The 21765-nt window shown below is 45.6% G+C and overlaps 1 protein-coding gene across 1 annotated transcript in view; it reads right to left on the bottom strand.

The window, feature by feature from the left end:
• FRMPD3 (FERM and PDZ domain containing 3) overlaps window positions 1-21765 on the bottom strand; it is a 1009771-nt gene that overhangs the window by 742110 nt on the left and 245896 nt on the right. The window lies entirely within an intron of this gene.

Here is a 21765-nt window from a genome sequence, read left to right as displayed (position 1 = left end):
GCTGTAAAAATGGCAAAAGACTTTGTCCATTTCTATCTCTGCGTGGATAGCACTGTGCTAATCCTATGCTTAAAAACTTTGATAGAAAAGCAGACATTTGAGCTGAGCAGATCTAGAGTGTCGCTGGTGTTGAGAGTGCTCTATACAGGAGCTGCTTTCCACCTAAACTTGAGAACTACCCAGAGTTCTCTTCTTCTTTTTTTGCACATTTATATATAATTATATGTATATATATATATATATATATGAAAATCCAACAAGCTGTCTCCCACCTCCGACCGGCGAGGAAGAAGCACACGGACACCAACTCGTGCTTCACAGGTTTTTAATGTCAATCAGCACCCACACAGCACACCATATATATATATTCTCAACAAAAGTTCCAATTGACGTGCGCTCTCAGTGACAAATGCTTTATTTGTTTCGATTCGTGCACATACATTCACGTGATCAAGGCTTCTCAGAAAGCCGAAACATGTTGTGAATAAACACCCTTAGAACATCGATACCTTGTGGAATTTGTGTCACTGAGAGCGCGCGTCAATTGGAACTTTTGTTGAGAATTACTTACCGGCGTGCTCCGCCGGTGTGTGCGCCACCTCCCTTGGGGCCGCAGCGGTCGGAAGGAGCAACTGTGTGGGAACATATATATATATATATATATATATATATTCACTGAAAAAACCATAGGTTTCACACATGTTATAGTTAGCGGAAATTTTACTGATAAAAAACCAATGAAATTCCCCCGTTATAGTTAGTGCAGGCAACTATAACTCACGCGACCGCAATCCTCTGCTGATGCTAATACTGTATTTAGACACTTATTTGCCCATGTCTTCTTCCATATATTTTTAGCTATACATATATTACAAATATTTTTTTTTCATAAAGACACATATGTCATCAGCAGAAGATTGCGGTCGCGTGAGTTATAGTTGCCTGCACTAACTATAACGGGGGAATTTCATTGGTTTTTTATCAGTAAAATTTCCGCTAACTATAACATGTGTGAAACCTATGGTTTTTTCAGTGAATTTGCAAGGTTTTTTAAATGCTAATTCCTAACTATAACGTGTGTGAAACCTATGGTTTTTTCAGTGAATTTGTACGTTTTTTTAAATGCTAAGTTACTTTACGCCATTCGTGGCGTGCGCGCCCACTTAACGCAGTTCGTTCCGTGCGCGCACGGTGCGCTTCGTGCACCGTGCGCGCACAGTGAGCACGCGGTGCGCTTCGCGCACTGCGCGCCCACTTTACGCAGTTAGTGCCGTGCACGCACGGTGGGCACGCGGTGCGATGACAAAGCAAGAAAGCACGTCAACAAATCTGTTTCTGCTTTCCTCCGTGACTATGGTATGGGTGCCATTTACCACAACAACTTGCGTTATGACATGCAAGACATTTATAGAGGAGATGGTGTGCACTTCAATGATGAAGGGAACAGAGTCTTCCTCTTGAACCTTAGACTCTGCATCGGTACTTACTTGTAGGTACCACTAAAAAATCATTTCATAAACACAACGGCTCTTTTTAGAGCCCCCTAATATCTAAACACTTAAATCTGATTTTCATTTTTTTTTTTTTTTTTTCTACCGTACGCTTACCGTAAGCTTACCGTACGCGTACCCCGTGATTTTTTTTAAAATCAATAAATGTTTTCTTTGTACTTTACAGTCCTTCTTTGACCCCCTCACAAATGTAAGGGGGTCTGTAACTCTCCTCATTGCCCCCTTTTCTTGTTTTCACTCTTTTTTTTCTGAGTGAAATACACAAAATGGCGGCCGCCGCTTCCTGGTTTCGGCCGATTCGAATGTTTACTAAGATCTAAGAGCCAATCAGAATCGCGCTCGCGCACGCCACCGTACGCTTACGGTAAGCGTACGGTAAGCGTACCGTAAGCGGGCTCAGATATATATATTGATTTAAAGGCTATTTTCTCAGAATCTACTGAACAGATTTACACCAAACCTACAAAAGGCACTTCCTTGACCTAGGGACTACCTCTCTGCCAAATTTTGAGTAATTCTGTTCAGCCGTTCAGGCTGTAGCTCGTTCTAAAGGTCCTATGGAAAAATGCATGGGAAAAACGCGTTTTGGGACCCCCCTTTTATCTCAGCCCCCGCTTGACGGATCCCCCCGAGACTTTCAGGGTAGGAGCGGAGCGTAGCGCCCCACCTATTTTGAGAAATTCGCGAGGATTCATCGACCGGCGCCAAAGTTATTCAAAATAGAATGTTGAGGTTTTCCTATGGAAAAGGGGTCCTAACTATAACTACCTACTGGCGACCGCCAGTAGGTAATATATATATATATATATATATATATATATATATATATATATATATATTACCTACTGGCACTCGCCAGTAGGTAGTTATAGTTAGGACCTATTTTCCATAGGAAATCCGCAACATTCTATTTGGAATAACGTTGGCGCCGATTGACAAATCTTCGCTAACTTTTCAAAAATTTTGGCCAGCTTCGGTCCGCTCCTATTCTGAAAATTTCACAGTGATTTATCAAGCGGGGCCCGAGAAAAAAGGGGGGTCCCAAAACATGTTTTCCCCATGCATTTTCCCATAGGACATGTTTACGCAGCTACAGCCCAAACTGCTGAACGGAATTACACCAAATTTGGCAAAGAGGTAGTCCTCAGTTCAGACTCGTGCCTTTTGCTTAAATGGTGTAAATCTGTTCAGTAGTTCCTGAGAAAATTAGAGTTAAAAAGATAGATATATCTGGGCGGAGCCTAACCACACACCTCATCTTGAGATCTGATTGGCAGTTGCAGTTAGTAGAAGGTTTTAAGACTTTAGTTACATTATAAATCATTTGTTGTTGGTACCATACTCATTTTAGGAACTGTGGTGTCTTCTAAGGTGATTTTACCATGTGAAAAATCCTTCTGCTGTGATATCATGAATCATGTTTGAGTGAAAACTATTTTCTCATGCTTTTCCCACAGAGGTTTGGAAGGTGATCTATAAGCTAAACTGAGAGCATATTTTCTGTAAATTCACATTATCTTTCTCAGTCATGTGAGAATGAAGTCTGACATGCTCAGTAAAACATGTACATCCAACAAGGGCAGAGACTGTCAGTTGATTCCTTTGTGTTCTACTGCAGCTTCCCAGAGTGTTCTAAAGAACAACTAGACTGCTAACAGTCCTACTTATGACAAACTTATTGCACACCTGAAGCCATCTTGATTGGAATAAAGTGGTAACTCTTAAAACATTTCATTTAAAAAGGAACAAAATGAGGGGGTTCATTTTGCCATAGAAAGTATGATTAGTGCTGCAGAAAGAAAAATTAGGGCACATTTTGAGTGACTTCTCAAATCCTCTTCTATTTCATTAAAAAATTCTGACATGCAGACTGACACATGCACTTTCAATACCAGCAGCAGGCTTCCCTGGTGAGCAGTAGCTTTACTACAGTGATCTAATAAGCAACTAGAGTGCTAACATTCAGAATTTATGGCACATGTGTGACACATCTGAATGCCTTCTTGATGGAATCAAAGTAAAAAACTGAAAGTATTTCCTACTGAGGAGACTGCAGTAAATGAGGAAATTAGGAAACTTCATAACAAATAAATCTCCCAAGATGGCCACCAGAGACAAAAGAGCCCAAATGCAGCACAAATATCACCCAGATGTAGCCCAATGACAGAAGTGTGCAAAACACGTATTTTTTGTGTATTTGCAGTTTTATATAGTGCAGACTTGTCAGGTATTGGAGTGCTTTACATGAGCATTGGTTACATCACACAAGATCAAATTCATTTTGGTTGTAGACATGGGGAGATTAAGTGATTTGACCAGAATCACAGAATGTTGAGCTGAAGCAGAAACTCCAACCTGGTTCCCCAGTTGCAAAGTCTGCAGCTCTGGAAGTAACACCACATCCTCTCCCCTAGGTGCAACATTTAATCAAGTGGTCACCTGGATAAAAAAACATAAAGATTACAATTAATTTAAAAGTTCTTTGTCGCTATTTGAAAACTCAGAAAATATGTCCTCATTTTAGTTTTTTAGAGCACTAACCATAGTTTTGATGCAAATAAGACCCTCTCATATGTGTAATTTCTAAAGGAAATGCTCTAGGTATTACAGTTTTGATTACATCAAGATGACGTCAGGCGTTCCACACTTTTGTAATAAATATAGAATGTTAGCAATCTAGTTGTTCATTGGGATACTGTTGAGCGGCAGAGGCCAGGGGCACGGACTCTGAAAATTGAAGGCAGGTAGGAGAGTGCAGAGGCAACAATTTGACCACACTGGGCAGGCAGGAAGGGCAGTGGCAGCACAACAGACTATGGAGGGCAGTGGAAAGGGGGGCAGGGGCAACAAACCAACAATACAGGACTGGCAAGAGAGGCTGTGGCAATATAATAGACCATTGTGGGCAGAAGGAAGTGGTAGTACAACCATACATGTCAACAGACCCGTTTCAGCGAGGAAACGTCCAATGTTTTTAAGCTCAAATGGGCTTTATTTGATCTGTCTCCTGTCTACAATCTCCTCTTTTTCAATGTAACTCAAAGGGGAAAATCAATACCCCAGTTTTTTTTCAAAATCTCCCTCTTACAAAGTTCAAAATGTTCGCAAGTATGGTACATTGGATCATGGTAGACAGGAGGAATTGGGGTAGGGACATGGACTTGGATAACAGAGGACAGGAGGGACATGGAGAGGTGCACCAAACTGACCCTACAGGGCAGGCATCAGGGTTTGCAGCAGCACAATACACCACACAGGGCATACGGGATGGGAGTTCAGCACAACAATCCATAGAAAGCAATAGGGAGGGGACAGGACCATGCACATGGACAACAGCGAACAGAGGGGAAAGAGGCAATGGTAGCTAGCTGACCATAATGGACAGACAGGAGAGAAAGCTGCAGTATAACAGACCATAAAGGGTAGGAGGGACGGATCAGGGGCATTACACTGGAACAGACAAGCCAGGAGGGAGAGAATAGGGATCTGCATATGGAAACAGAGGGCTGGGGGCAAGGGGGCAGGGCAGGAGCAGCAAGATGACCATGGAGGTCAGGCAGGATGGGCACTAGAAACAAGACACACCATGGAGAGCAACAGTGAGACTATGATAGCATACACACAGACCATGGAGGGAAGGTGGGAGGGGCCATGGCAGCACAGACCATGCATGGCAAGCAGGAGGGCTAGTGGGAGCACAATGGCTATGATGGGCAAGAAGGAGGGTGCAGGAGCATGCACAAAGGACCATGGAGGATAGAAGGGAGGGTCAGGACCTGGGCACAGACAAGAGAGTTCAGGGGAAGGGGCCTCACAACAGACCGCGCGGGGCAGGCAGGAGGAGCAGTTGCAGCACAACTAACCAGGGAGGGCAGAAGGGTGTGGCAGTAAAATGGACCATGGAGGACAGGAGGAAGGGGATAGGGGCATGCCATTTGGACAGGCAGGGTGGAGGTGGCAGGGACAGGTTACAGTCATCTGACAATGCTAGGCAGGTGGGAGGGGAGTGGCAGCTCAACAGAACACTCAGAGTAGATAGGAGTGGCAGGTCCATGGAACATGGTGGGCAAAAATGATGGAGCAGGGGCATGCACAAAGACATCGGAGGGCAGGGGGAAGGAGAATAGGGGCAGCAAGCTAAGCACAGAGGCTAAGCAGGAGGTCAATGATGGGCCATAGAATTTGGGCAATGGAGGGCAGGAGGAGTGGACTGGTACATCATGCTAAATGGAGGGCAGTGGCAGCACATCAGACCATGCATGGGAGGAGGGAGGAGGCTAGTCCATGGATTCAGACAACAGAGGATAGGGAGGAGGTGGATGGGGCAGCAACCTAACTGTTCAGAGAAGGTGGGTATTAGGAACTTTATTGTTTTTAAAATCGGTGTCTGTGCGAACTACTTAAAATATGAACAAGTATGCAGCATAATCTCACTTTTATTCAGAAGAAGAGGACGTTTGTGACTGACTCTGGGCTCACTTGGCAGAAACACCCCCTGACCCTCCACCCCCATCGTAAAATGTAATGCGCGTGAAAAGGGTAGGTGGACGCAGTGTTATATAGAACATAGTCCTGAGAGCACGATTGAAAATGAAAACTAGATATAGTATATGGTATAAACTATGCACCAAAAAGTGTGATATAAGATGAACCGGGCGTGAAATATAATATGCAATACATTGTGCGCAATGACAGATTCATTGGAGAGCGCGAGATAGCACAGGCACTAGTGCGTGCTATGCGATATGCGCCTTGGAGTGTAATATGCACAGGGCAGTGTTGTGTAACCTAACTAGTCTCTAAAGTTGTAATATAAAATATGTGCTGGGGAGTGTAACGTTGCATATGCACTGTGACAAAGATATGGATCCCAGATTGTACTATGTATGGCATAGCGCTGTGCGTTATAACATAGGCATCGAGGAAGGCACGTTAGATGGGGCAATATAACCCGTGCGAAGGCAAGTGTGGCATGACATATTCACGGGGTGGTGTTACAGTGCACATGGGCTAGAGAGTGTCATAGCATACGCAGTAGCTGGTGGAATACAACACAAAGGTGTGTGGCACTTGGCGGGCACTGGGGAGTGTAACACAGCATTGGGCTCAGCTAGGAGCACGCTGTGACTCTCAAGTGAGGTTCGTCTCCTTTCCAGAGAGTAAAATAAAAAGTATTACACATCCGGCGTTGGATGTGTGTTTTATTAACCGTGAGGGGGGTTTCTTAAATAGTTTGGTTGAATTTTTGTCGAATGCCCTTTGAATGGCTTGGTGTGCGTGTGTATTAATTGTGCCTGTCAATAGCTACCCATGTTTGTATAAATAAACAACAAGGGTGTCTACTTGGAGCGTACCCACGGCGGGGGCGCCGGGATTAGGCACGGTAGGGCGTCAGACACATCAGAGCTTCACAAGCGGTGTAAATACATTCCACATGGATTCATTGTATGCATAGTCGCCTTTTAATGAATATCACGCAAATCGTCATGGTGATCGGTACATACGGTTTGTCCAGCATGTCCTAGGTGTTTCTATAAATATATATATATTTTTAAATAATAAAAAACAAAGGCCGGCCCCGGGGGATGGGGACCCCGGGGCCATAAGTGGCCTGAGGAGGGGGCAGCGCAGCCCCCCTCCGAAAGAATAAAAAAAAAAAAAAAAGGCCATGCCCCGGGGGTTGGGGTCCCCGGGGCCGATTAAGGCCTTGGGAGGGCCAAATTTATTTTTTTTTTTTAAAGAAATTAGGGTGCAGGCCCTGGGGGATGGGGTCCCCAGGGCCAATAAATTAGAAAAAAAAGTGGGGCCACACAGCCCTCCTTCTTAAAAAAATAAAATAATGTAAACGCGCCCCCTGGCCAGTTGTAAGTTGGGGAATTAATTCCCCTTCAATACTGAGGGTCCCTGAGGGCCAACTAGCCCAACAGGTATCTCCAGTATGTGCCAGGGAGCTGTGTTGGAGACAGGTGTTCTGAGGCCACGCCCCTTTTTACACCTCAATGCAAAGCAGCTCTGTGGCGCTTACTGGAGGTACCTAGTGGGCTAGTTTGACCCTAGGGACCCTTAGGATTCAAGGGGGCTTAATCTCTCAACTTACACGGCCACAGGGCGTGTTTACACAGTGGTTAAGGGAGGGGACGGGGCCTGAGGCGACGTGTGCAAACACGCCCTGTGGCACGTTTTAAGTTAGGGAAATAATTCCCTTTCAATCCTGAGGGACCCTGGGGGCCAACTAGCCCACCTGGTGCTTCCAGTAAGCGCCACTGCTCTGCGTTGCAGAGAGGTGGTGCAGGCTGTGCCCCTTTTTACACCTCTCTGCAATGGCGCTTACTGGACGTACCTAGTGGGCTATTTTGCTCCTAGGGACCCTCAGGATTCATGGGGACTTAATCTCCTAACTTAAAAAATGGCCACAGGGCGTGTTTACACAGTGGGGAAGGGAGGGGACGAGGCCTGAGGTGACGTGTGCAAACACGCCCTATGGCGCGTTTTAAGTTGGGGAAATAATTCCCCTTCAATCCTGAGCGCCCCTGGGGGCTAACGAGCTCACCAGGTGCTTCCAGTAAGCGCCACTGAGCTGCGTTGCAGAGAGGTGGTCCAGGTCGTGCCACTTTTTACACCTCTCTGCAACGCAGCTCTGTGGCGCTTACTGGAGGTACCTAGTGGTCTAGTTGGACCCTAGGGACCCTTAGGATTCAAGGGGACTTAATCTCCCAACTTAAAACGGCCACAGGGAGTGTTTACACAGTGGGGAAGGGAGGGGACGGGGCCTGAGGTGACGTGTGCAAACACGCCCTGTGGCGCGTTTTAAGAGGTAGTTTTAATCCCCTGCCATATTAGATACTAGGGGCTTACAGAGGAGGTCATGCTAATCACAGGGGGACCCCAACGCATAGTGTTCCCTAGTGTATGTAGGCGTTTTCACTGTATTCCGAGTGTCTTTTAACATAGCACTGGCTCTAGGACTGGTTAGTCAGACTCAGTTACCACCAGTATCCGTCTGAAAAAGTTGAGGGTACAGGATGATTTTGCAACAAGGCTTCTTTCTGCTCTGTTTGTTCTTTCTGCACGTTATCCTTCTTCCTGCACTTTTCTTCGTCTTTGAGGACTTCTGTTGCTTCTTTCTGCATTTCTTTTTTTTCTTTCTGTGCGTTTTTTCTTCTTTCTTCACATGTCCTATCTCTGTATGCATAGTTAGAAATTAGCATTTAAAAAACCTTTGAAATTCACTGAAAAAACCATAGGTTTCAGGGGCGTTATAGTTAGCTAGACTTTTCACTCGAACAAAACCATTGAAATTCCCCCGTTATAGTTAGTTCAGCTAACTATAACTCGCGTGCTCGCAATGCACTGCTGATGACGTCACATATTAAATCACTCATGACATGGTCAGTGACATCACTGATGACATCACTGATGACATCTCAAATGACATCACTGATGACATCTCAAATGACATCACTGATGACATCATCCTTGTGATAGAGTGGCAGACCTCCTCTCCCCCTAATATAACCTTTGATATACATTCAAAAATAGAAACTAAAATTTTCAAAACAATGGACATACCAATACCAGTTACAACAACCTATTCAGTAATTCTAAGATCCACATACACATCCACTCATTCACCAACAGTCCTATACAGTCATTCATCATATGGACTCATACACCTATACATCCTGTTACACAACGCCACTCATCCATAGAGTTACTCACACACATAGTCACTCATGCTAATAAAGAATCAAACATCCATTTACTTTCATATACAGTTATACACACACCACCACACTTACTTCTACAGAAACTTACACATACTTACTCTTTTAAACAATCACTTAGAGAAACACATACTTATTCATACAGGAACTCTTTCAATCTCTCACTCTCACATATACTCACTTATATACACCAATAGTCACATATACTAGTTTAAAACATATGTAGTTACTCATAAAGACACTATTGAGACAGTCATTCCCTCACTAACACACCCATGCACACACTCATCCACCCATACAGTCCTGCACACATGCGGTCTTCAACACATACAAACAGTGAGTCACTCATTCATGCACCGATGCACTACGTAATACCCCCACCGAACCATACAGACACTCATACTGATACTCAAAAAACCAACTAATAACCTATATAGACACTCAAGTAGCTACTCACCAACCCATGCAGCCACTTATACACAAAGTGAGAGACTGATACAGATATTTAAACATTACTCACTAAGCCATGTATTCACTAAGATTCACTTAATCAGTCAGTTATACAATCAATTTTTCAAAAACAAATCATCCATTTAGACACTTATATACCCATTTATTCTTCCATCGACCTTGAGATATACATATATAAAACATATGTAATTTTCAGAAAAACACACATTCACTGGATGATGTCTTCAGTGATGTCATCAGTGATGTCATTTGAGATGTCAGTGATGTCATGAGTGATATCACTGACCATGTCATGAGTGATGTAATATGTGACATCAGCAGTGCATTGCGGGCGCGCAAGTTATAGTTAGCTGAACTAACTATAACGGGGGAATTTCAATGGTTTTGTACGAGTGAAAAGTCCAGCTATCTATAACGCCCCTGAAAATAAAAGAAATTGTAGAACTAAATTTATGACATAGAAATGTTGTTTTCCGATATATTTGTACTTACCATTATAAGTATAGGATGTAGATATTTTTGACATCTATGTTTTGGTCACAATATTTTTGTATGTGGATATTTTGGGTGTTGATATTTTGTCAGAGTACCATAAAAGGAGCTCAGTCAGCCTGGTGCTCCCTCTATTACTATAGTTGCACTGAAAGAGTCAGACTTACACTTGGACTTACTGTTTAGGGCATCCTGAGATCACACACTTTTGTGCTACCTCGCTTATTTCTGGAAAACTTCTTACACATAAAGATGGCCTGTTGTTTGATAGCAGGCATCTGTGATATATTTATAAATACAAAGGGGTCTATTACGATGGTGGGCGGACATAGTTACGGAAAAAGGGACCACCCACCATATGTGCGGCAGTCCCGCGATTGGTATTAGGATGCGCCTGCCACACTGGCGGGCGCATTCTGCATTTTTTACATTGCGGCGGGCGGTGCTGTCAGCAGCACCCGCCGCAATGCAAAAAATGCATGTTGTGCATTTGCTTGCACAACTTGACAGGCACCGCCTGGTGCCTGCCACCTTGTGCATGCAAATACAGGGGGGTACCATAGGTACCCCCATGTGCACCCCCATCCCCCAAACGCCCTGGGGGCCCGCAATGGGCCCCCAAAGAAAAAAACTCATGCCTTTCCATGGCGGAATCTCCGCCAAGTAAAGGCAATTCGCCGCCATGATACTAATATGGATGGCAGTGCCTGCAAAGCCCTGCCACCATATTGCTGGGCTTTTCCATCCGGTAGGCAATCGGGCGGATTGCCTACCGGCAGAAAACCGGCAGACGGTCATCCCGTCCGCCGTGGTCCCCCCCGCCATCGTAATGTGGCGGGGTGAAAAGTTATGCGGGCAGTTACTTTTGGCGGGCGGATCAACACCACCATACGGGCGGTGGCGATCCGCCCGCTATAATAATAGACCCCAAAGTTTCCTGCCAGCGCATGCATCCATTCATTAGAGAATACCTTACTCTAAAACCAATTTCCTTTTTTATATTTGAATAGTTATGTTATTTATTTGGCCATAAACATTCAGAGAAAATTAAGAGACATTATAACGTTGTTCCTGCATTTTTGTCAAAGGTTTAAAACACCACCTTAACAAATAACTACCTTCCTTTAGTGCTATTTTCAGAATGAAATCTCATGCCATGGCTATTGTTCTTGGAATATTCTGTGGGCGTGCTTACCTGAATAGAGGCAATTTGAATTTGTCTGTGCATTTAAACTGTTCTTTATATACACCATTAGAGCTGGAAGGAACAACCTATACAAATATTTCTAAGGAGACGTTTCTATATTTTCGAACACCTGATTATCCAGTGGGCTTTACTAAAATCACTAAAGTTAATAAAAAGTAATGACGGTTCGGGTAAGCGAGTGCACAGGTGCACACAAGAGGTGTAGCATCATAATTTTATTTAGCTTTTTCATGTGTGTTTCATTTAGATCGTTTTCTCTCCAGTCACCTTACCAGCCTCTTAACCCATTCTGTGCACATTGAAAGAGTAATGAACGCAAAAGGACAGCATTCTACTTCTCAGGGCCCGATTCTGATGCGGTTAGGAAATCTTCCCGATCGAATCGGTTTGGAAATGTTTTCAGACTGACTCGGATCGGAAGAGTCTGACCGACTGAGTATGATGCATCCGGATCCTTCCCGACACGATTTGGTTTGACTACTATTGACTTCTATAGGATCCTATGTTCCTAACCACATAGTAATCTGACCCTCGCTCGGGAAGACACATTCCCGATCCGATTCAGAAGGAGCAAATGTCGTTAGGAGGCCTTCCTAACTGCAATGTAATCGGGCCCTAGGCCGGAATGCTTTCGGAATTGTGCCCTTAGTGTTTCTGTGGACTAGCTAAACTGACTCCATCCAATTGAACCTAAAAGCATAAAGATTGGTGGCTAAAGTTACACTACACCCATTACCTGAAACCACCAGAGGCTGTGTAAGACTGGCCTTTAGGTAAATCAGGCAGTGTCAGAAGGGCTGGTCTGCCAGGTCAGAGTGTGGCCCAGTTCTAGGCCCAACTTGCCATAGCGCATGCACTATGTGCGCTCTCGCTTGTGAGACTCATCATCAGTGGTGTAGCAAGGAGGGTGGTATCCTATGGGCCAAGATGGTATGAGATTTGGGGGCGGCAGCCTCCCCCCCCCGCTTTTACCTGCGGTCACGCAGGAATCGATGGGCAGCACCCCCTCCCCCGCTCTTACGGCCGCCGCATGGCGGCAGAGGCTGGAACTGCCAGTTTACAATAAAGGGCTTGGAGCTTTTTTTTACACATACTGGTATCTGTTTTATGGACTGATGGATCTGCTTTTTATTGCTTTTCTGATTTGAACACAAGCATTGCCTGCAACAAGCACAAATGTATATAGTTTCACATATCTTGCAAAATACCTATACAACGTGTCATTATAAATTAAAAACTGCCCTGATTTGCAAATATGGGCCATTTTTTAGGTATCTGATTCACTAATGGGAGGCACCTTTATTTAAAGTCCAGGGCTAGTTTCAGTCCCAATACAAGTTATTATTATTTTCCTTCTCTTTTGCCTCCAAGGCCCTGCAAAAGAATGAAGAGATGGATTCAAAGTGGCATGATGATACATAATAATAACAAAATACATTTGTCTACAAAGTACACAGCTCAGAGTGAAACAAATGGTTGACACTTTTCAAACCTCCATTGTAGGATTTGGGGAGAGTTAGTGCTCAATAAAGAAACAAGTTGTCAGACTCTGTCATACTCTCACTGTTCTATTACCTAAGTATGTGGGAATGTGATTACAGAGCCTCACCCTATTTGATACATCTCAGTCCTTATGCATGCCAAATTATTTAAAACTGCTAAAGAACAATAAATATTTAGGTTCTGCCTTGGAAGTTTGCCCTCCGTCAATATCTACATCACTGTTTTGCCAGCCAGGAATTATGCAATACCCATTACCAAATATCAGTTCTTTCTTCGATTAATGTAGCGGTCCTTTCTGAACTAAAAGGGGCCACATTTGTAAGGTCTTTAAGGCAAACCAGCACTAGATTCATACACTGTTTAGAATGATATCTAGTCTTGAGTTTACAGTCAAGTTTGTGCCTAGTAGGGAATAACCATCATGTAAACTGTATCAAACCAGATTCAGATAAAATCAGAGCACTGGCTTGGTTTTGGCATCCATTCTGAATGATGTTAGGAAGAGACACAAGGCCACCATTATTCATCTGGTACTCCTCATATCCATTCTAATGGAGGTTAGTATTTAGCACACTGCATAAGACTGGTGTACCTCATTGGCACACTGCTGTTTTTCTGCAAATAAATTACATCCATATCATTGAGTTTAAGCTTGCTACCTGTGCTTCATTGAGCTTAGACCCATTACCTTTATCATTAGTTATTTACTGTAGTTTGCTTCTCCATACACAAGCACCCCTCTCCATCAGGTTTAACAACTACATTCGCCTCAGCGACCTCAACTTCCACCTAGACGACACCATGGACCCCAACACCCCAACCCTGCTCTAAAGTCTAAACAACCTTGGACTAGCCAAGCTCATCCAGGGCCCAACACACACAGAAGGACACACCCTGGGCCCCTTTTTCACATCCAGCAACAAGATCACCGTCACCAACCTCACACCTCTCACACCTCTCACCACTCAAACATCCACTTTGAAATGACCACATAACCACATCCAAGGCCTCCCCATCAGAAAGTCCCAGTGCACCCACAAAAAGCTGCAGCAGAGTAACTTAAGTAGAGCAGATCAGTATCCTCCAAATAAACCCACCTAACCCGACCGGCAACCTCAATAAAGACTCGAAGAATTTCAACACCTGGATTACAGATTGTGCCAACACTTTCGCACCCCTGAGACCACCAACAACAGAAGGAGTAGCAAAGACGCCAGCTGATATACAGCTGACCACAGGAAGTCCAAGCACCACTTCAAGCAACTTGAGAGGAGATGGAGAAAAAGCCAGGACACCACCAACAGAACCACCTACAAGGCCACTCCCAAACGCTACCACCACCAACTGAGGGATGCCAAGAAAAGGGCTCTGGAATCAAGTTAAGCTACAACAACTGCTAGGAACTCTTCAGCACTGTCAAGGAGTTCTACAACACTGCAGCAGCAATCAATGCAATCACCCCAACCCAAAAACTCTGCAAAGACCTCTCCAACTTCTTTGAAGATAAAATCTCTACAATCTGCAAGTTTGACCCCTAACCAAATGCATTTGATCTCCTCAACCAGGCAACCACCGCTACCAACTCAGACCACCACCTCACCAACCGGAAACCGCTCTCCAATGAAGACACTGCTGCCCTCATGAAGACCTTCCACTCAGGAGCCGTCATGAACCCATGACCCCACTGCATTTACAACCTAGGAGGACCTTCGGTCTTATCCCAACATACTCAGCAACTTCTGGCCCATCTCACAACTGCCTTTTCCAGCCAAGGTTGTAGAGAAACCAATAAACAGGCAACTCTCAGACCACCTCGAACACCACCGACTCCTCAACAACACCCAATCAGGCTTACACAGCAACCACAGCACCTAAACAGCCCTTGTCACAGCCACCAATGACATTCAAACCATCCTTAACGGAGGAGAAAGAGCTGCCCTAATCCTCCTTAATCTCTCTGCAGCCTTCAATAGCGTCTCCCACCACACACTCTTCAAGAAACTCCACCACATATGAATACAAGAAGTAGAACTCAAGTGGATCTTCTCCTTTCTCATATGAAGAACCCCAAGAGTGAGACTTCCTCCATACACCTCAGAGTGCAAAGACCACATCTGGGGGGTACCGCAAGGTTCCTCCCTCAGTCTTATGCTATTCAATGTATAAATAACATTCCTTGCAGACATCGTCAGATCTCACGGTATCAACATAGTCTTCTACACCGACGACACCCAACTCATCCTATCACCATAAAAAACTCCACTGACTGCATTGTTAGCATAGCATTCTGGATGAGAAACAACTGCCTGCAACTCAACACCGACAGAGCCAAGGTGCTTATATCTATTAATGAGCCTTCTCCCTGGGACGCATCATGGTGTCCCACTGAACTCGCCCCACAACTACATCCACAAACCACGCCAAAATATCTCAGACTCATCCTGGACTAGAATCTCACCATGTCAAGACAAGTTAACAGTGTCTCCTCTTCCTGTTTCCTCATCCTGCACATACTACGCAAGATCTTCAAGTGGGTTCCACACAACACCAGGCACACTGTTACACAGGCACTCATCACTAGCAGACTGGACTATGGCAACATATCCTAAGCCGAAATCCCAGCCTGGACCACCTACAACACACCTACATTACCACACACATCATAGAGCCCCACTCACTCCCGGTCCAGAAAAGATGCTAATTCAAACTCCTTACAGATGCTTTCAAGACTCTACCCAACATGGGACTCTGCTACCTACACCACCAGCTACACTTCCACTAACCAGCAATACAGCTCCGATCAACATTCTTCTCACTTGCACACATACCCTGCATTAAGAGAAGCAGAACTGGAGGACGCTATTTCTCCTACATCGCAGCCAAATTCTGGAACTACTTCACACAAAACATCAGAGCCTCCTCCTTGCTTCTCAAATTCCTGAAGAAGTTGAAGATCTAGTTTTTCTAACCCAGCTGCGTGGAACCTGTGAAAACAGCCTTGCCTAGGTTCTGGCTCCACCACACGCACCTGCTCAGCACCTGGATACCCTCTTGGTGATTAGCCGAGCTATAAATACCAACTTAGCATAACAAAACATAAGTTCTTTGGCTTCTTTGTGTGCACGTTTTCACAGTGTTTAGTCAACAAATCATCCATATCAACTATGTCGTCACATGAATCTACTGGGGCTATTAACACCTGGATGAAACTCACTTAATTAGAATCGAATCCATCCAATTTAGAGCTGCTGGCTTTGAAGTTGCACTCACAATTGTGGCCTCCTCTGGAGCACTGGCCAACACCAGCAGCTCTGATCAGCAATATCGGTGTCCTATTAGAACAAAAACTGACAATGACACCTTGTACACCACTAGCGTTGGAGAAAGGAAGCTTTCGCCAGAGGTTACTGTGTACACTCTTCACATACTCAATTATCCACAGAGAATGACTACAGTTGTCACTCATTATCTCCTGCATGAGTTAAAGCTAAGTACATTTACTGGGGACTTTCAAACCATGTCACCATTAGCCTGTAGACTGCAGAATTCGTCTGCTCACTTTGCAGTTGGTTTAAAACTAAAAGTAGATCACTCTTGTGCTGCGAACATTGCCCTTCTTCACAAAGTCAGAAGGAGTTTCATTAAGTTCACTTTCTATTATGCACCAAGATTTTCACAGGCCTAGTCCATAACATTTGATATATACATATACATCCCATACAAAACTGAGGTCCTGCGGCACTTTCCTACTGAGTGCATCGAAAGAAAGAAAGCATAGGCAGAGGAACGATTATTCTATGCACAGCCAAGAAATTATCTCTCTCTGCAGCTGAGAATTACTACAAAGGACCTAACTATTAACAAATAACTTTTTTCTTGTTTTCGAACAAAGAACTAAAGGCATTCCTGTTCCCAATAGTTTGTCATTGCTGATTTAGACCACTGTAGCAGACATGCAGACTAGTCAGTCTGTTTTGGCTCCAAGTGCCATGACAGCCTTTTACTCATTAGGACACACACAGTCTGAAATGCGTGTTCAGTGTGAAGGGGAAACCAAGAAGTAGAAATATGTAGACTCTCATTACCAGTTCTACGGAAATCCAGATTCAAATGTAGCAAGAATTACTGTCCAGAGGGGATTACAGATAGTATAGTAAAATAAGTCCACTGGGAGCTGTCCCATTCACCTTGCATTTAGGTAAAATCTAATGCCGCATATATGAAAAAATTGTGAAAAACTGTACCAAAAAACACTGTGGATTGGAAAGGCATATCATGCCGATTAAGAGCCAAATTCACAAATGTAAACTTACACTTTAGTGTAAATTTACGATTTTTTTCAATTCACAAAGGAATTATACAAGTAGTATCTTTACGACTACCTATCTTTTTATTTGCCGAGTTTCCACCACGAGTGCAAAGACTCCACACTCTTAAAGTTCCTTGGATAATTGCAAAAAAATGAAAACTTACACTAAAGTGTAAGTCTACATTTGTGAATAAGGCCCTCTGTGTTTTGTGCACCAGTCTGCGCCTGTTTTGCGTCTTTCCAAGAGGTTTTATGCACGCACATTTTGCCCTGGTAAAATGAAATGTAAGTGGGTAAAAACGTTGTTGGTTGCACAACCCAAAATCCCTAATCAAGATAAAAACTGGCCTCAGAATGACCTCGCAAATAGTATAGATTTACTGTGTAGGTGCAACATACTTCCTATCTTGGCCTGCTTGTCTGTCATGAGGTATTTTGTCCCTGTCATTCTCTTTCTCTCAACCCACACAGAACATTACAATTTACTTCTAACCAGCACATGTGTTTTTTTGAGTGGAGAGACAGGGCGTAAAAGGACAGAAAAATTACCAAAAAATTACAGCTGAAATGTAAAAAAAAGGTCGACTACTTGAATTATTGAATGAGCTACGTGTGGTTACAATCAAAACAATAATCTTAAGGAAAAAAAACATAAGGACGCAAAAACGAAATCTCAAACCTGTGTGCATAAGATGTACAAAATATTATATGTTCACTCATACAATGTATACCAGTACAAAAAAACTTGCCATCAAGTTTCACCTTATATTTATGGATGTATATAGGCTTGATATCAATATCAAGTTGCAATGTCTATTTGCCAAAGGATGTGCATAGCTAAGATAGATGGTGGAGGCGCCGATGGGCTCTTTTTGAAGGACAGAATGTGTTAAACTAATAAGAATAAATTTTTCGCAGACTGAGTTCTGCTCCGTTTTAAAGGCTTTTAGACAATATATATATAAATCAAAGCAAAATCTGCTGCTAAGCACTAAATGATGTAATATAATGCTAACGGTTCAGGAAAAAGAAAATTAGATCATGCACCTGGACCGGAATGAGTGTTTTCTTAATAGAGGAAAAACTGCGCATGCGCCTCATGCTTCTTATACAAACTGAAGCGACACCTGAATGAAGGAAGGATTGGTACAAAAGAAATTCTTTTGAGGCCTGACAAGAGTTCCTCATTTTGTCCCACTCTCAATTCATCATTTTAGGAAAGGCCAGTGGACACTACCAGGATTCCAATTTGTGACACATATACTTTTGTTTTTGTTTTTTGCAGCCAGCGCTTATGAAAAGGGGGGGCTCTTGGCCCCCCCGCCCGCATGGCGGTGCGGCGACCGTCCTTACCTCCGGGACCTCTCGGGGGTGGGGCGTGTCCTTTGGGGCGCGCCCTGCCACCGATTGGTCGCCACCCTCCCTTGATCCGGATGTCGCTAATCGACATCCGGGTCGGGGGGGGGGGGGCGGGTTACTGAGGATTAAAGAAGCGGGGAGCGCCCAGGTGACCCTCTTGGTCCTTGGTCGCTCCCCCACACAGGACGTGCCCTGGGCTCGGGGCTTCTTATTTTTCTTTTGTTTTCCAGGTCCGCATCCAGGCGTGGTGAACTCGGACTTATCGGCGGTGACGCGGCTGGAGGCTGTTTCCGTGCGTTGGGAGCAAGCAGGAGACTGCGGGACCGGGGCTGTGGAGCTTGCCGCCTTTTTGTGGACTACGGCGGGCGGCTGGTTTTGATCCTGTGATTCTGAGGTGTAGCCCCATTGCATCGAGGTGAGGTGTCGGGGGCTGGTGCGGGGTGTGTGCGGCCTTTTTGTGGCGGTTGGACGCCTAGGCTTTCGGCAATTTCAAGTCTTCGACGCGTGGGGGTGAGAGAGCAAGCGGCTTTGTTCCTGCGCACCGGGCGCCTTTCTGAATGCTCGGATGCTATAGTTCGCTGGGCAAGAAAACCGAACATCCTGTGATTCTGAGCAAATCACTTAATCTCCCCGTGCCTAACAAAGCAAAGATTGGCATTACCCATAAGTTTCTCTCTAACGCACGCATATTGGGGGCCGTAGCGTGACTCAGCAGTAACCGGGTGCCATCGCGTGTGGGGGTGGGGGTGGGGGAGTGTCTCTGTATGCGGTGAGCCAGCTCCGTGGCCAGATTTAGGCATTGAGCGTTGTACATACCCTTGCATTTTGTCTAAATACCAGCAGGAGGATAATTTAGCGGCGCTGTTGCTGGTTCATTTGGTTTTTTCCAGCTGCTGATGCGCGAAGGGTATCCCGGGTCGCCCATTTGTATGAGCTTTGCGCATTTATTAATCACCTTTTGTTGTTTCATACTAGGAAGGCGGTGATACTACCACTGTTTGAATTTTTGAGTTTTCAACTGCTTCCCTGCAATTTCGAGTAGGAGACGCTGAGGGGTGAACGTCAGTGGTGGTCACAAGTCCAATTCCGGCTGGGAGTGCGCAGGATTGGAACGGTAAGAGGAGAACGGGGGGCTCGCATTGCATTGCTTCTTGTAGCCGCCGGGTGGGTCTACGTTAGAGTTTACTCACCCCTGACAAACCGGATAAGCCGGGGCGTTGCGGTTGCGGTTGCATGGTGCTTACAGCCCCCTGTACATCCTCCATCTGGTGAAGGTAAGAAGCGCACTTGAGCCTGTGTTCGAATATTAGGAGTATAGGGGTACGCAGTCATGTCGGGGTCGAAGGGTAGCACAGGAGGGTCCAGGATGGAGGTTATGATGCAGGCCATGATGCGGGAGATGACCTGTATTAATAGGAGGTTGGGGAAAGTGGATGAACTGGAGGCCCGCATGAATGAAAGGTTTGCTGATCTCCCAGGTCCTTCAGGCAGGCCCACGCGGCAGCGAAAGGCACCCTTGGCAAGGGGGGATTTCGTTAGCCCACCTCGCAAGTCTAAGGCCAAGAAGCCCAGGCACAGTGCCCCAGCCCCGGTAGTTCCGGTTTAGATTCCACCCACGGTTCAGGTACCTCTGATACCTGTGCAGGTAGTTCCGGCGCCTGCTGCACCGGCTCCTGCCATACCGCCGGCGCCCCTTCCTGCGGGGCCTCCTTCCCCGTCCGTGCCACCGGTCACTCCGTTGCCTGCCACACCAGTGCCACCGGCCATCCCCCCTGGGGCGCCCCCGGTCCCAGCGGGTAACCCAGACGCGGTCCCTGCCGAATTGGTATCCCAAATAGCGGCTTTACTGCCTTGGCTGCAAAAAGGGGGCGTGTTACCTGCTTCATCGGATCATGCTGTGGATGCAGCACAGCTGGTAGAAAGGATTAAAGCGGCAGCGGCGGCCGGCAGTACTGCGGTTCCCTCATCTTCTTTACTTACAGGTTCCAGCCCCGCCCAACCGAACACAGATGGTGGTCAACCGGCCCGGGTGGCCGACAATAGTAAGGAATTGGCGCTGCCTCTTTTGGGGGACGGGTCAATACCCTCCAGGAGTGAGAATTTGGCACAACATGTGTCCCAAGCAACGAAAGAAATGATCTGGGCGGGAAAATATATTTACATATTTTCATTACTACTTGATAACAGGGAAATGGAACATGCAAAGATACGGAAGGAGTGGATGCTTCCGAATGAATGGAGGGCAGAGTGTTCTAGATTTAGGGTGGAGGAAACTTTGCTCAACTGGGTTAGGGCTTTTGCAGTATTCACGACCATCATGGCCGAACGGCCTCCCAATGTGCAGGCGCCATTAGCTTGCTACCAGAGTAGGATTGTGGGGTGGAGTGAACAGTACCCGGGGATGCCTGGAAGGAGTATGATGTCAATTTCAGAAAGGCTAAAGAATTCAACGCATCGCTGGCATGGGACAGGGTTGACTCTGTGTCTTGGCATAAGCAGTTCTCAGGGAACGCAGCCCCACCCCAGCCCATCGGGGCGGGCAGGGGGTACTCCACCAGACCCCAACATCCCTTTCGGTCGGCCCAGGGGAGTGAGGTCCCGGGTAGGGGTGGGGGGGGGTCGGAGAGAAAAGGGGTGTGCTGGGATTTCAATAAGCGGTCCTGCACAAGGGCCCCTGGCACCTGTAGATTTAGGCATGCATGTTCGGTCTGCGGTCACCCTTCCCACCCCGAGTCATCGTGCAGATCCAAGCAGGGCAACCACAGTCAGAGGGGGAGGGGGAAGCCAGAGTAGGACAGATGATTTGAATATCCCCTCCCCTATAGATGTTTTGGCAATGATCCCTTGGTTGAATAGGTACCCGAACCACACAGCGGCCACTCTGCTTCAGGAAGGTTTCTCCCAAGGTTTTAGGATCCCGGCAGGGGGGTACACGGGTAGCACACATTGCAGGAATCAATTGTCAGTAAAACAGAACCCCGCAGTGGTGGCTGCGAAGATTAGCAAAGAACTGTCTCTGGGCAGGATAGCTGGCCCTTTCCTGAGGGTGCCTGTACCCAATTTTGTGTGTTCACCACTAGGGGTAGTACCCAAAAAAGAGAAAGGGGAGTTCAGACTGATCCACAACCTGTCGGCACCCAGAGGAGCGTCATTGAATGATGCTATTGATGAGGGGATTTGTAGTGTAAA

This window comes from Triturus cristatus, chromosome 5_2 (assembly GCF_964204655.1).
Source record: "Triturus cristatus chromosome 5_2, aTriCri1.1, whole genome shotgun sequence".
In the NCBI taxonomy this organism is placed as follows: Eukaryota; Metazoa; Chordata; class Amphibia; order Caudata; family Salamandridae; genus Triturus; species Triturus cristatus.
The sequence above is the reverse complement of the archived record's forward strand: the minus strand, read 5'-3'. Positions and strand labels throughout refer to the sequence as shown.